This window comes from Macaca nemestrina, chromosome 20 (assembly GCF_043159975.1).
Source record: "Macaca nemestrina isolate mMacNem1 chromosome 20, mMacNem.hap1, whole genome shotgun sequence".
In the NCBI taxonomy this organism is placed as follows: domain Eukaryota; kingdom Metazoa; phylum Chordata; class Mammalia; order Primates; family Cercopithecidae; genus Macaca; species Macaca nemestrina.
This window is the reverse complement of record NC_092144.1, coordinates 43,978,574-43,991,003: the sequence shown is the minus strand read 5'-3', so window position 1 is coordinate 43,991,003 and position 12,430 is coordinate 43,978,574. Positions and strand designations below refer to the sequence as shown.

The 12,430-nt window shown below is 40.5% G+C and overlaps 1 protein-coding gene and 1 long non-coding RNA gene across 6 annotated transcripts in view; one reads left to right on the top strand and one right to left on the bottom strand.

Annotated features, from left to right (window-relative positions):
* WTI (WT1 interacting protein) overlaps positions 1-12,430 on the bottom strand; it is an 82,252-nt gene that overhangs the window by 29,501 nt on the left and 40,321 nt on the right. The window lies entirely within an intron of this gene.
* On the top strand, positions 2,814-10,810 carry LOC139360211 (uncharacterized). The gene is made up of 3 exons (XR_011617409.1): positions 2,814-2,952; positions 3,044-3,453; positions 10,795-10,810. It is a non-coding gene; the product is annotated as an uncharacterized lncRNA (long non-coding RNA).

Sequence of the window (12,430 nt, the reverse complement as noted above, 5' to 3'; positions counted from 1 at the left end):
CTATTTGTAAACAGGATTCTACAGGAGAGCAAATAAACATAATTACGCATTTCTTAGAGCAGTAGCTTGTAGTTTTAAGTTCTACTTAGAAATTATTTTTAACTAGTGTGCATGTGAAGATATTTAGTCACCCAAAGGAGCCAGTAAATGTTATAATGTTAAAAATTAAAGCTGCAAAAGAAATATAATGGTGTGAATAAAGGTTTTGGTATCTAATAAAATCATTTTGTATATCATGAACTCTTTCTCTGTGACTATTACTGGCAAAAAACCTTCACTAAGATTAGCCTTAGTATAGCCTTTAGTGGGAGACAAGCAAACCTAGAGAAAAATGCCTGCTCTTTATACTAAGAATAGCAGTATTTTGGTGAGGATTATTCAGAGTCCATTTCCGTGAGCTTAATACATTTCAAGAAAATGTACTGAGCATCACTCATGTATATTACACAGCGATGGGATATAGGAATCTGGTCATTCTGAGCTTTAGTGGTATGTCAGAATCGTTAGGAGGGCTTGTTAAAGCACAGATTGCTAAGTCTCAATTCTAGTTTCTGTATGAGTTGATTTGAATTTGCATTTTTCACACGTTCTTAGGTGACACTAACACTGTTTTGTCCAGAAAGCACATTTTGATAACCATTGTAATAATTAACAAATGTGGTCTTTTTCTCACAGAGACATTATCTGACAAGAGAAATGGATAGCAAATAAACTTGAAATAATCGTTTACAAGTGCTATGAGAACATAACCAAGAAACAACATACTATAAGAGATCGGAGCAGGCTTAGTGAGATGTGATTTTTTGAAATGAATCCTAAATGATGAACACTAATTATGTAATGAGTACTACTCATGTAGCTGTGTGCATCCCTGCACGTGCCTGTGCGTGTGTGTATGTGGTGTGCTGCGTGTTATTCTAGGTAAAGCAGTCGAGTTCTATCATGCTTGCTGCAGCTGGATTCCATGTTCCCATGTCTAGTTTCAGATTCTGTGACTTTGAGGTAGCACTGTTGGCAGCATCATTGGTTTCAGCAACTGTCATTTCTCTATCTCTGGGTCATCATTATGGGAGTTTACCTTGAAATCACTAGTCCAGAAGTGTCCTCATTGCTTTTACAGCCCACCTACCAATTTCAAAAGCACTAATTTACTGCAATATATGTCTTGAAATAGTTAAGAGAGTTTTTGTTCTCTGCACTGAACCTTGACAGATAATTATGGTTTGTAAGGAGGGAGGATGGCTTCAAATATTCTAAGTTCTAGATAAGAAATGGAACAGTCTCACTGGCCCTGTGATTAGAATCCTATCTTGTGATTAAAAAGGTAATACAGATCAATTTGATTTGGAGTGTATGGACACTGATGCAAGGGAAGGGCTGTGATATGGATTATGCTTCAGATTTTGTACACTATGGCAGGTGAGAATCATAAGATATGTTATTATTTTAAAAAGGAACATTATGTTACACATACAAGAATTCTGGTGTGAAATGAGTGATAAGGTTTCTGACTGTCAACAAAATGTATCTCTTCTGATACATGTACTACCTTAACTGAAAGCTAAAAGCATAGAGGCATATTCCAATAGCACTTTGGAATAGAGACAGTAGGTTTGGAATGGGGTGGTAAATTTTTACTATTCTGCAGGGATTTTATCTTTCATTTGATTTAATTTTAATAATGAAATTCATATTGAAATTCTATGAAACATTGCGAGATCTTAGATTTAAGGAAGGGCCAGGTGCAATGGGACATATCTGTAATCCCAGAGCTTTGGGAGGCTGGGGCAGGAGGATTGCTTGAAGCCAGGAGTTCGAGACCAGCCTGGGCAACATAGCAAGATTCAGTCTCTAAAAATATATATATTTTTAATTACCCAGGGGTAGGCATACGCCTGCAGTCCTAGCTATTCAGAAGGCTGAGTGGGGAGGGATTGCTTGAGTACAGGAGTTTAAGGTCACAGTGAGCCATCATCCCACCACTGCTTTCCAGCCTGGCAGCAGAACAACACTCTGATTCCAAAGTAAATATAATTAAGGAAGTATGACGTAGTATCAAACAGTTGTAATTATGGATAGTCTACCACATATATACTTATGGGATAATGACAGTAGCTTTCTTTTCTCTCATTCTCTGTCCTTCCTCTGCTCTCCCAAGGAACTGGTACCACAAAGATGAAGTAGTCCTATAATGCCCAGATTTTGTTTCCACTACGTATAGTTTTATGCCACCATGTCATTTTGTTATGAGAGGATTCGTCGAAATTCCTGTGCTTTGTCATTTAAAAAGCATGAGCATACACGTGATAATGCTTTACATTTCTCGATTTAAAGTGCCTTCACAATAACAGAATTAGGAAAAAGAAGGCCTTTTTTTTTTTTTTTTTTTTTTTGAGACGGAGTTTCACTCTTGTTGCCCAAGCTGGAGTGCAATGGCACGATCTCGGCTCACTGCAACCTCTGCCTCTCAGGTTCAAGCAATTCTCCTGCCTCAGCTTCCCGAGTAATTGGGATTACAGGCATGTGCCACCACACCCAGCTAATTTTTTGTATTTTTAGTAGAGACAGGGTTTCACCATGTTGGCCAGGCTGGTCTCAAACTCCTCACCTCAGGTGATCTGCCCGCTTCGGCCTCCCAAAGTGCTAGAATTACAGGCGTGAGCCACCACACCCAGCCAGAAGGCCATATTTTTAAAGAAGCTTTTAAGAGCAGTAAGAGACCATTACTTTGTTATGATAGAAGATTGGGCTGATGTCATAATGATGTTATGATGTCACTGACATCATATTTTTCCTCATTCATACCTATTAACCATTTCTTGAGCATCCACTGGAGTGCACTGGCGCGATCTTGGCTCACTGCAAGCTCCGCCTGCCGGGTTCACGCCATTCCACATGTCTTCTCTTGATTTGCGAGGCCATCAGCAACTCCTGCGATTGCCTCAGTTCCTGGTACCAAATTTAAATGGACTTTTGATGCTTTGAAAATTTGTTCTTGTAATTTGGAAATGTCTAAAGTGAGATTATCTTCTCTTCCCTGTAGATGGCGTCTAACCATGTTCCAGTGATGTTCAGACTCATTATAAACTCGGGGTGTAATACAAAAATCTGACGTATTCCAGTCACACTGTAACTGGAAATGATGTTCTAAGCTCATAAGCCTATCTCCCATCCAAATGACAGTTTGTCTAAGATCATTAATTTGATTTGCCAATTTTTGATCAATACCAGATTGTGAATTCCACAATCTTGTAGAATTCTTTTGCCAATCGTTAACAAAGTTTACCGTCTGAACAGAAGAGTGCAATGCAACTCCTGCCACAGCGGCCATAGCTGTGACTGCAATTAATCCCATAATCACTGCAATTAAAGTAAAAATGAATCTTTTGGAGCTATTTAAAATGACTTTTAATACCTCAGTCAAAATATGGACAGACAGCGAGGCCTCCTACGGTCAGTCCATGGACCCAGGGATCCACACGTCTTCTCTTGCTCTCACTAGCAGAATACGGTGCTGCCAATTAAAAGTCAAATCAATGCAAGTAAACAATCTGCAATAGTCACAGGTTATAGTTTGGGAGTCTGGTTTAATAACTATATTTCCTACAACTAGCATGTAAGAGGGCTTTACACAACTTTGTAAAGGAACTGTAAGACTGGAATTTAGGTCAATAGTATAAAATGGCTTACGATCTCTTGTTTCTATAGTTCAATTTCCAGACCAAATTCTAATGCGGTATGAGGCTACAGTAAGCCTCCATAATTCTGGATGTTCAGGACCAGAAACAGGACTTATTATTTTTGGTCTTGGAGTAGAGATTCCTTTTTCTCCCCATTCCTAAAGGTAGAAAGACTGTAATTTTTTGTGCTTACGTTTATCTAAACTTTTTGTTAAGTCACTATCAACAGCTGGACTCACTTGTGCACTGGGACACGGTTGAGTTTGTCCTGTGCAATTGTGGTGGAATTGACCTCAAGGTGCTCAATCTATAATAGTTCTGAATTCATTGTTTTGTAATATCACCGCACTATCGGCCACACATTCTTCCCAAACTACAACTTCTGTGTCTTTTGATCCTTTGGGAACTTCCTTGGGGCAAGGTTTCCCTTTAGGCCTAAATTTTAATGATCTTTGATAAGAAAAGTCCTGTAAATAATTTACCTGTGGCCCGAGTGACATTCCACTTATCATGTGATAAGTAAATCTACTGCTGGTATTGACAGTAGGTACTTCTACCAACCAATTTTGGATTGCCGGAATCAAACATCCTGGTGCTCTCCCTAGGCAAGTAGGAGGATAATAATACCCAGTGGAAATATTTATCATCATTCCTTCTTCCTCAGGTTTGGCAGGGCAATGATCATCTGTGGGGCCAGGTACCCATGCACTATTATTAACATATATTTCAATAGGATTATCCATCCATGTGACTGCCCGAATTAAGGGCAGGAAAGGCACATAGGCCCAGTAGGTATAATTAGCTGCAGCTGCTCCTGCAGGCATGGAGAGACTTACCACCATTGATACAATCATCAAAGCTGCAAGCAGCATGTTCTTTGGAGTTTGTGTCACCTTTGTGTTCTCTAGGCTTTTTTCAGCTAACTGTGTCAGCTTCTTTAACTGTGCCCAAGTTGGCGGTTCTGCCTTCTTGGTGGATGGCAACTTCATCTGTTCTTCTGACATCACCATTTTGTTCATCTTGTGAGTCGATGCTGCTCGATTGCAGTGCTTCCGTCTCTGTGCAGGCGCTTTTCTTTGCATCTCTGATGGGTTCATTGTAGAACTTCAAATGTTTAGTGGGTATCCAAACAGGAAGCTGATTTTCTCCTGGTGAAACACAAGTAAAACCTCTCCCCCACGTTACCACCTTCCCTATTTCCCATGTCTTATTTTTGTTGTCTTTCCACCAAATCAGTTTTCCTTCATGTGGGCTGTTCTTTTTACTAGTAAGATGTTGTTCTGCAGAAGTAGTAATCTGATTTCTATAAACGTTTAAAAACTTTTAAGTATAGAGTGCTAGATTAAGTTGCATCTGAGGAGTGGTACACTCCTTACTGTCTCCCCCTTCTTTTTGTTTAACTAACTGAGTTTTGAGTGTTCTATTAGTCCTTTTAACTATGGCCTGTCCTTGGGAATTATAGGGAATTCTTGTTGTATGCATAATTTTCCACTGATTTAAGAATTTTTGGATAACTTTACTACAGTATCCTGGTCCATCGTCAGTTTTAATTTCTTCTGAAACTCCATTACAGCAAAACAAGATAATAAATGTTTTTTAACATGGGAAGTACTTTTCCACACAATTTTATTATTGGTAATCTTGTCTGACCAATTAATGTAGCTATTTGATCCAAGTACAATGTAAAAGTCTTAATTGTACTGTGAGGAAGGAATGACCACTCCACAAGATCAGTATTTTGAACAACGATGCCTGTTGGAGAATGTACAGTAGCAAAAATCAAAAGTTGGAGTGGGGCTAAGGGATCTATTATATTTATTTGAGTGACTGAATTTTTTCTTCTACTAATTTAATTTCTTTAGTTGCCTCTGGGGTTAATATTCTTTTACTATTTAAGTCTGAATCTCCTTTTAAGATGGACATGGCATAAGTAGGAATGCCTAGAGTTGGCCGAATCCAATTAATATCTCCTAGCAGTTTTTGAAAGTCATTTAATGTTTTTATTATGTCTTTTCTTATTTCTATTTTTTGTGGCTTAATTTTTCTATTTTCTATCTGCATCCTTAAATAATGAAAAGGAGCAGAGGTCTGAATCTTATTAGATGCTATTGCCAGTCCTGCATTGGCAACCTCTGCTTGGAGAAATATGTAATGGTCAATTAATTTGTCTCTCATTTCTGCAGCACATAAAATATAATCAATATAATGAATGATATAACAGTATGAAAATTTGTCTTTAACTGGTTGAAGAGCTTGACCTAGGAAAGTCTGACAAATAGTTGGGACTATTAAGCATTCCTTGAAGTAACACTTTCCACTGAAACCTAGTGGCTGGTTCTTTATTATTTACGGCTGGTATAGTAAAGGCAAATTTTTCACAATCCTGCTCCGTCAGAGGAATGGTAAAAAAGCAATCCTTCAGATAAATTATAATTAAAGGACAGTCTTTTGGGATCATGGCCGGAGAGGGCAACCTGGGTTGGAGAGGTCCTAGGGGTTGAATTATGGCATTCACAGCCCTTAAATCTGTTAACATACGCCATCTGCTGGATTTTTTCTGAATTACAAACACAGGAGAATTTCAAGGTGAGAATGAAGGCTCGATATGTCCTTTTTCTAATTGTTCCTTTGCTAATAAATGCAAAACCTCCAGTTTTTGTTTTGGTAGCAGCCACTGATTTAAATATACTGGTTTTTCTGTTTTCTAAGTTAATGGAATGGTTTTAGGAGGCTCTACAGTGGCCACCCCTAAAAAGGATACCTTGTTCCTTTTCTTTCTTGATTTTCCTCAGTCTCAATTGGGACTTTAATGCCATTTTCATTTTTTCCTAGTCCTTTTCCTGGTATATGTCCTATTTTAGTCATGATTTTTTGACTCATGGGGGCTGTATAATGGAGCAGGCATAGAGATTTCTGCACCTCATTATTGTAATAAATCTCGACCTTACAGATTAACAGGACTTGAAATAATCATTGGTTGAACAGTACTTCCTTGATTATCTGGCCTTAAACAATGTAAAATCATAGCACTTTGATACACCTCTGAGGCAGTGCCTATGCCGACAAGTCCTGTAACAGCCTTTTGTTTAGGCCAATTTTTGGCCACTGATTTTTTTTTTTTTTTTTTTTTTTTTTTGAGACGGAGTCTCACTCTGTCGCCCAGGCTGGAGTGCAGTGGCCGGATCTCAGCTCACTGCAAGCTCCGCCTCCCGGGTTCACGCCATTCTCCTGCCTCAGCCTCCCGAGTAGCTGGGACTACAGGCGCCCGCCACCTCGCCCGGCTAGTTTTTTGTATTTTTTTTAGTAGAGACGGGGTTTCACCGTGTTAGCCAGGATGGTCTCCATCTCCTGACCTCGTGATCCGCCCGTCTCGGCCTCCCAAAGTGCTGGGATTACAGGCTTGAGCCACCGCGCCCGGCCTTGGCCACTGATTTAAAGCAGTGATAGAGACATCTGCTCCAGTGTCTACTAACCTTTCAAATTGTTTTCCTTGAATAATGGCCTTATACACAGGTCTGCTCTCTGAGAACTGACTTGCCTAATATGTAGCCTTTCCTGCTGGATCAGTGCTTCCAAACCTTTCTGTTCTTTTTATTTCACTGTTTCCAACCTTAATATAAGGCAGGAGTAATAATTGAGCAATCCTGTCTCCTGGACTGGCCCTCCAAGGAATTGAGGAGCTAATAACCAATTGAATTTTGCCTTTGTAGTCTGAATCAACCACACCAGTATGAATTTGAACTCTTTTTAGAATTAGACTCGATCTTCCTAAGATTAGTCCTACAGTCCCCTCAGGCAATGGGCCATATATCCCTGTGGGGAATTTTTTGTGGGGGCTCCTCTGGAAGCAGAGAGACTGCTTGTATAGTACATACATCTACTGCTGCACTGCCGCTTGTGGCGGGTGACAATTGCTGTATTGTGGTAACTGGCTCATTCCTTGAGGCACTTGTGACAGTGGGGGTTGTTGTCCTTGAAAACCTTGAGGAACAAAGGGCTGAACTGGGAATGCCTCGGTTTGTTGTAGGGCCTGAGGCTGGCCCCTCTTCTCATTTCCTGACAATGGTTGCCCATTTTTATCAAATTTAGAATGACCTTGATTAGCCCAATGTTTTCCTTTTTTACATCTTGGACATAGGTCAGGTGGTTCTTTATCTGTTATTGTAATAGCTTGAATAGTTATATTTTGTTTATTTGAGGCTGGGCAATTCCCTTTTAGATGACCAATTTGTCCACAATTATAACATTTTCCTCTAAATGTTCTAACTTGTCCTCCTAAAGCAACTCCTGTGATTGCTTGAGCCATAAGCATGGCTTTATGCATGGCTCCTCCAATTCAATTCCATCACAGGCTTTTACGTAGTCTGAGATTACATCTGACCCTGCCAGGACCTTACCTTTTAATGGCTTAATGACTGATTGACACTCAGTATTGGCGTTTTTATATGCCATCAACTCCACTATGACCTTACTGGCATTCTTATCGGCAATTGACTTTTGAGCAGCATCTTGGAGCCTTGCCACAAAATCAGGGTAGGGCTCTTTAGAGCCTTGTCTTATTGTATTGAATGAGGGGCAGGCAGTTCCTGTGCCCTGGATTTTTTCCCCAGGCTCTAAGGCAGATAGCTCTAACTTGCTCAATTGCCTCATTTTGCATTATTGTTTGTTGATTAGTAGTGCTCCAATTTTGACCTGTTCCTAATAGTTGATCTGCATCTATGTTATCTGGAGGATTCGCAGCCCTATTTTTTCAGGCCTGTTCTTGGGCCCCATCAGTCCACCAAGTCTTAACTTGTAAAAATTGAGAGGGTGAGAGTGATGATTTGGCCAGAATCTCCTAATCATAAGGAATGAGTCTATGTCCATGAGCAATGGAATCTAATAATGTTCTCATATAAGGGGAGTTGGGTCCATACTGTTTTACTCCCTCTTTCATATATTTTAGCATTTTTATAGAAGAGGACTCATATCTGGCCTCAGCTAGGGGAGGTGCTCCCTCTGGGGCCTCTTCTCCAGGTGGTATCAGCTCTAATATTACTGGGAATTGCCACACCTCAATATCTCCTTGTTTCCTTGCCTTATCAATAATTTTATGTAATGTACTACCTTGTCCACTAGGTGGTGGTATACAATTAAGTCTCATAGTGGGCGGCTGAGGATATAGAGCCCAGCCTTATGGTGCTGGAAACATTCCTGGCTGTCCATACTGATTTTCTGGGGGCGGCTGATACTGAAGTTTGGCTGGTGGCCAGTACTGATAGGCTACTGGCGATTGGCTCTTATTTTCTACTGGCTGATATTGTGGATACCGTATTTGGATTGGCATTGCCATGACAGAGACTCTATCTTTTTCTATTTGATTTTTTTGGGGGGGTTTGTACTTGTCTAACCTGCATTTGAGGTTGTAATGTTTCAGGCATCTTAGCTGCTGGAAGAGGAGTTGGCCATTGTGGTTTAGACTCTGATGGCCCTGCTAATTCTGGACCTTTTTCTTCTAATTTTAATGTTTCAGGATATATTACCTCCTGTAATTGATTATGGTCAACATTTTGCGTTGACTGAGCCATTACTGGCTCTGCTACATATTTACAATGTGAACTTTCCATTCCTTTCTGGGATTCTATCCCTGCCTCTTCTTCATAATCTATTACACAGCTTTCAGGGACATCAGACTGAAATGCTATCTTCTCCTGTTTGAAACAGTTCTAAAGCTACTTTAATAATGACCCAATCATTCCATACTGTAAGTGAGATGATTTTACCCTCCCTATTTGCTTGTTTTAATTCTTTGCCCAATTTTTTCCCAATCTTTTAGATCTAAAGTTCCCTGTTCTAGAAACCATGGGCAGAACTGTTCTACTGTTTGAAATAGCGTAATTAGATTTTTTGTAGAGACTCTACCTCCCCCTCTTTTTAAAAGGATTTTAATAGAGCTCATATAAGAGGCATATTTACTTTTAGTCTGTCCCATTGTTACCCTAAGTTCTTCTGAGTGCACAAGCTTACTGCAAGGCTGACCGTAGGCATACTTGGGAATATCTCGTCAACTTGTCCTCAATGACCACGCTCAAGCGTACCTTCACCTTAGAGAAAAGCCCCACATTGGGCGCCAGATGAAGGGGTGGCCTGCCCCTCCACACCTGTGGATGTTTCTCATCAGGTGGGATGAGAGACATGAGAAAAGAAAGAGACACAGAGACAAAGTATAGAGAAAGAAAAGTGGGCCCAGGGGACTGGCACTCAGCATATGGAGGACCCACGCCAGCACTGGTTACTGAGTTCCCTCAGTATTTATTGATCATTATCTCTACCATCTTGGAGAGGGGGATGTGGCAGAACAATAGGGTAATAGTGGGGAGAGGGTCAGCAGGAAAACATGTGAACAAAGATCTCTGTGTCACAAATAAGTTTAAGGAAAGGTGCTGTGCCTTGATGTGCACATATACAAACATCTTGGTGCATTAAAGAGCAGTATTGCTGCTAGCATGTCTCACCTCCAGCCCTAAGGCAGTTTTCTTCTATCTCAGTAAATAGAACATATGAGTGGTTTTCTCCTATCTCAGTAAATAGAACATACAACTGGGTTTTACACTGGGACATTCCATTGCCCAGGGACAAGCAGGAGACAGATGCCTTCCTCTTATCTCAAGTGCAAAGAGACCTTCCTCTTTCACTAATCCTCCTCAGCACAGACCCTTTACAGGTGTCGGACTCGGGGATGGTCAGGTCTTTCCCTTCCCATGAGGCCATATCTCAGGCTATCACATGGAGAGAAACCTTGTGATACCTGGCTTTCCTAGGCAGAGGTCCCTGCGGCTTTCCACAGTGTATTGTGTCCCTGGGTACTTGAGATTAGAGAATGGTGATGACTTTTAACAAGCATACTGCCTTCAAGCACTTTTTTAACAAAGCACATCCTGCATAGCCCTAAATCCATTAAACCTTGAGTCAACACAGCACATGTTTCTGTGAGCACAGGGTTGGGGCTAGGATTACAGATTAACAGCATCTCAAGGCAGAAGAATTTATCTTAGTACAGAACAAAATGGAGTCTCTTATGTCTACTTCTTTCTACATAGACACAGTAACAGTCTGATCTCTCTTTTCCCCACAGAATGGAGGGTACTAAGAAGTTATAGTTCATACTACCCCACCACATACCACTGATTTCCAGAAAGAGGAATTTTCTCTTGTCTAGGACCCTGGACTGAGAGTGACCCTAACAACAGGAAGAGAAGGCCTGCAGAACCCCAGGATGCCACGATCCTCCATGTCAGTGTGCCACAGCCGTGTGGTTGAGAGTCCAATAATATGAGACTGGGGATACTTAACACACTTGTGCTAGAAGGGAGATGACTGTATAAGTAGTTCAGACTCAGCTGAACTCTTTCCCTACAAAGGTGGCTAGATGGGTCCCATCCTTCTTACTGGCCTTCTTAGCTTGGTCCCAAAGAGTCACCTGCTCCTCCTGGGTGGTGTGAGCAGACAGGACATGTGACAAATGAAAGTACACCCTAGCAGTGCCAAAAGTCCAACCCAAGACAATGCAGGCTGCAGGGAACACTCCTGTCCTAGGCTGTCATTTGGGCCTATGAAGCACATCCTTCTGGGTAATGTAGCTCTTCATATTCTCTGAGGCAGTGGTGAATTAGCACCCAGAAAGGTACTAGGAAGGAGCATCAAAAGACGCTTATGATCACATCTTAAAGGTGAGTATCCAGTTTTTCATATTTTACTGTCTGCAACAGATCACATAAATGTTTAGAGATATATTATTTCAGATGCTATGAAAGTCTACAAAACCAAATATGTAGCATGTGATGTCAGGGAAAATGACCAAGTAGGAAGTGTCATGAATCTGTCACTGTACCTGAACAACTATTCTGGCAGCTCTCTGAAGTGACTATTTTGGAACTTCAGAGTTTATTTGAATGCTTGTAATTTCCAGCTTGTCTAATAAATTACAATTGTGTTGATTGCAACCATCAGAGTGGTGTTGGCTACCCATTCCTCACTCCCAGCTCCTTGAAGCAGCTTTGGGGATGGGAATGTGATTCTGGTGCAGATTTCTGCAGCCAGGGAGGGCAATAAATACTTTATCCCACAGATACTGAGGTTCTGTGTTCTGACTGTGGACTAGTGCTTCTGATCTTGTGGGCTTGTAGGCTAGTCATCGTTGTTTCAACCCACCAGATGAAGTGACTTTCAGGAGATTTTAAAGACTTGCAACTATTTTTTTTATTATTCAAAATCAACTACATATATGCAAGAATTCAGAAATCCACCTCACATGCCCAAGGAAAGATACAAGCACTGCAAAGACCTTATTCAGCTTTTACTTTAGGCTGATCTCTGGCACATAGTTATCTCATAATAATACAAACAAAGGCAAAAATGCAGCAAATCCAGGGGAAGTGGGGAAATATGATTTCCAGAGATATCACCTTGTAATATTCAAATGTCCAGTCTTCAACAACAACAAAAACCTGAAGGCATGCCAAAAAACAGAAAAGTATGACCCAATTAAAGGAACAAAATGAATTGACAGAAAACATACTTGAGGCAGCCCAGATGTCAGACTCACTATAAAAAGACAACAGTCTTAAAGGTGCTTTAAAAGTGAAATAAATACATGAACAAAGGAAAAAGATGTATGAGCAAACTGAGGATAGAAATAATGAGATGAAACTTTTTATAAGAACGAAAAAATCTGGATCAAAAATTACGTAACAGAAATAAAGAATATTATT